The sequence below is a fragment of the Gekko japonicus genome, unplaced genomic scaffold (assembly GCF_001447785.1).
Source record: "Gekko japonicus isolate JY-2015 unplaced genomic scaffold, Gekko_japonicus_V1.1 scaffold1234, whole genome shotgun sequence".
Classification (NCBI taxonomy): Eukaryota; Metazoa; Chordata; class Lepidosauria; order Squamata; family Gekkonidae; genus Gekko; species Gekko japonicus.
This window is the reverse complement of record NW_015168685.1, coordinates 557,010-561,010: the sequence shown is the minus strand read 5'-3', so window position 1 is coordinate 561,010 and position 4,001 is coordinate 557,010.

Sequence of the window (4,001 nt, the reverse complement as noted above, 5' to 3'; positions counted from 1 at the left end):
GAAGAGCGCGGGAAGGACCCTCCGGGCGTCCCGCCCCCTGCAGAGCGGCTCCCGCTGAGCAGCCCCATTGAGCAGCCCCGGGCGTGGCGGGCGGCGGCCCGGCTGAAGGACCTCCTGGAGGGGAGCAGGAGGACGCACCGTTTGCACTCGCCTGCAGGACTGAAGGGGTTAAGCCCGCGGAGCCCTTTGCTAGAGAGGCCGCGCAAGGGGGGGGTCCGGCCGGGGAAAGAGGAGGGGGCGTTCCCTCTGTGCGCGCATGCGGTCCGGGGAGGGGGTTGGCTTCTGCGCTGGGAAGGAGACCGGGAGGGTCTCCTTGGAAGTAAGTCCTGCACGGTGGCAGAAGTTGTGGCCGCACTCGGGGATGGTCACCGGGTCCTTGAAATAGTCCAGGCAGATGGAGCAAGAGGCCTCCTCGCAGAGCTCTTTCAGGGGACCCCCGCCGCCATGGCTGCAGTCCCTCCACACAGGCGGGAGAGAAACAGAGAGAAAAGCAGCAGCGAGAGGGGCGTCTCGGCGCCCGATCAGCGGCGGGCTGCACAACCCGAGTCGTCGGGAAAACGGCCGGGCTGGAAGACAGACCATGGCAGGGAAACGCCCCTTTTGCACTCCTTTGGGCGGTGTCAGAGGGGAGACCCTTCCCGTTGCCTTCCAGCCGACTGGCCCGTGGGATGTCCCCGGGTGGGACCAGGGAGGGGCTCCCTGCTGGGCTTGGGGGGGGGGAGGTCAGAGGTTTCCAGCAGCCCCCCCCCCAAAATAAAAGCATCCTGGAAGGTCCTCCAAAGACAAAGAAATCGCTTGGGAGAAATCTGGAATACAGCGGAGGGGCTCAGCAGAGCAGATTAACCGAGGGGAACGAACCACATCCACCTGCCCCTTTCCCGTATGAAAGCCAGTTTCTCATCTCCCTCCACCCCTCTTATTTGCGGGTGGGGGGGAGTGGCAGAAACCCTCCGATTTCCCTTAGAAAGGGGACTCAAAACAATCCAAGAAGTTCCAGTCTTTTGGATGCGAACCCACCTCTCCGCCTTGGACCTTTCCCATGACAGCAACACACCTGTGTTCTCTTCCCTGCAAACCCAGATCTGGGGGCGGATTCCAGGTCCACAGGAGAGGGCAGAATGGACTGTCCCGCTGCAGGCCGAGAGAGGGGAGTCATATTTCAGAAAACTACACACACACCCCTCGTTAAAAGTCCAGGCACGCAAAAAAGCAGCAGAGCAAATAAAGGGCCGATGATACAGCCTCTCTCTCCCTAAAGGGCTACTTTTCTCTTGGGCAGGGAGGAAATTAGTACCCCACTCTTTAGATTGAATGTATACAATCTAACCAGGCAGCTATCAAAGCTTCCGACCTTGGGGAAGGAGGAGGAGCTAGGCAAAGAAGGGACCTGCCCTCACTGATCTTGGCTGGGTGAATAGGGCGACCTGAACCTACCTGGGGTTGGCTCTGTGGTGTTTGTTACCTGTAGTAAGTCCCAGTTTCTTCCTTCAGGAGTGGAAGAGCCTTTCTTGGAGGACCTGCAGGTCAGGCTGCTGAGGATCTCAATACTATCCTGTAGATTCTAATACCTTTTTGTCTCAACCTTGCTTATCTTACCTCCCACCAATCACTCTTCTCAAGGAACTTGGATCCCAACAAAAGGCACACTTTTTCTGAGAAGGACAATTCTATGTTTACAGACATTGTGTGTTGTTAATTTATGATAAGTTTTACAGATTGCAGTAGTACTGTTTCATCGCTATAGGTTTGGAACTGTTGTGGGATTCTGGGACCTGGGACTTTTCCTGGGACCAGGCCTGTAGCTATGCAGGGGACGTATTGGCAAGGCCCCCTGACTTCCCATCCAGCCCAGGGGTCCCGAGCGGTGGCAGTTACGGGGAAGGAGCCGGATATTCCTTTAATTCAATTAGTCAGTGCCCCCTAAGAAATGTAAATGTCCCCCAACTTAAAAAATCCTGGCTACAGGCCTGCCTGGGACCCCCCCCCCCCAGTTCCCCTGAGTTCTTTCATTGCTCGGGTGGAGACTGGCCAGGGGCTGAAACTAGTACTGATAGAGAGAGAATGGTGCTTAAACATAGCTCAGTTTTTCCCATTTTGCACTCTTAAGACAGAAAACACTTTGTAGCATATCAATATTCAACACAGAATATTTCAGCCCAATACTTAAAATACTGCACTCGTATAAAATCCAGAACGTTCCGGGCTAGCCACGAAGGCCTGTCTCTGGGGTCTGGAAGCTCACAGTCAAGAAGAGTCAAGGAAGCTGGTTTCAGATGCCCCGTCCATTTTGATTCTGATAGTGACACCAGTAACTCCTGGAATGTATAAACATCCTCCAAGGCAAAAGGGCTGTACAGAGGTATCAGTACCAGAAGGCCACAGCACCAGCGGAGTTCTGGAACCCCCTGGGAAACAGCACCAGAGATTCAACTATAGAGGCTACTTTTCTGTAGAAATTAAAGTATCATAGGTTTGGCAGAGGACTGAGGTTCAATCCAGGCCCTAACTCCAAAACTAGAACAAAAACAGAGAAAAAATTATTCCATTAGCAGTTGAAAAGGTGTTAATTGTCCTGAATCCCACCTAGTCTAGGTCTCCATTTCCCTGGAGCTGCACAGCCTGCTGTTTGACAACCAGGGCTGGAGATAAAGGCCCTGCAGTCAGGAAAAGAGCCCCTCAGGGAGGAGTCCAGCAAAGTGAACCGTCCCCTCTTGACCTGGTAATGTTTGGGTTTTTTCTTAACACAGAGAGGACCAGGGTCTGATACAGCTTTTGAGGTGCCTAGAGGCAGTTTTTTAAAAAATGCTGACATGCCATTATAATGACCTATTGTGGCAATGATTAGTCTACAGATTTTTTTAAAGTAACTCTCTAGCTCTTTTCATTGCAGAGATCTAAAGGGAACTGAACTGTCTGCATGTTGCTCTTTATAACTCTGGAAAGAAAAGGACTAGAGAGTTATTTTTTCTGAAAAATATGAGATCTGGGTATTAATACACTGTTGCTATAGGTAGGGGTATAAATATTTTAATAAGTAAAACTATTTTGGTCAGCTTTTACTGTTGTTGTTTTTTAAAGCCCTCCGGGAGTGGGGGGGGAGACCCATGGCCTGGCCAACCCAGGCCAGCCCGATCTTATCAGATCTCAGAAGCTCTTAGGGTTGGCCCTGGTTAGCTCTTGGATGGGAGACCACCAAGGAATACCAGTGTTGCTACGCAGAGGCAGGCAGTGACAAACCACCTCTGTATATCTCTTGCCTTGAAAACTCTATGGGGTCGCCATAAGTCAGTGGAGATTTGACAGCAAAAAATAAGAAGAAGTGGGGAAAGGAATGCCCTCCTCAGAGCATCAAGGCAAGGAAATTGCACATGTGCAGGAATTCAGTGTAAATTAAAGGGGGAAAGCCAGAATACTGAAGAATAGGGTTGCCAGGTCTGGGTTGGAAAATGCCTGGAGACTTTGGATCCAGGAGAGGGCGGGTTTTGGGGAGGGGAGGGGCCTCAGCATGGTGCAGTGCCCATAGAGTCCACCCTTCAAAGCAGCCATTTTCTCCAGGGGGGCTGATCTCCGTCAGCTGGGGATCAGTTGTAAAAGCGGGAGATCTCCAGGCACCACCTGGAGGCTGGCAACCCTACAGTGAAGAGTCCTGCCCATAGCAGTGGCAGCACACAGAGGCCTCGTTTCCACCCCCACCCCCCCAATGCTCCACCTTGCCTGACAGCGTCCACAACCCTCCGTGTAGAATGAGCTGGAGGCCTTCAGGGCTGCGAATTTTTGCCTCCTCTCTCTCCTTTGCTCCCCATCTTCAGCCTCTGCCTTTGCAACATTACCCCCCCCCAAAAAAAGGCACTTCCTCTCTGCCCAAAGTTTGGTTCCTGCTCTGGTCTCCTCTCTGCCCCTGCAACCTTCTCGACTCTCACTCTGATCAAGACCCCTCCCTTCTGCCCGGCGCTCTGCTCCCCAAATCCTCCACCTCTCTCTTCATTCTGAGCAAGTGACGT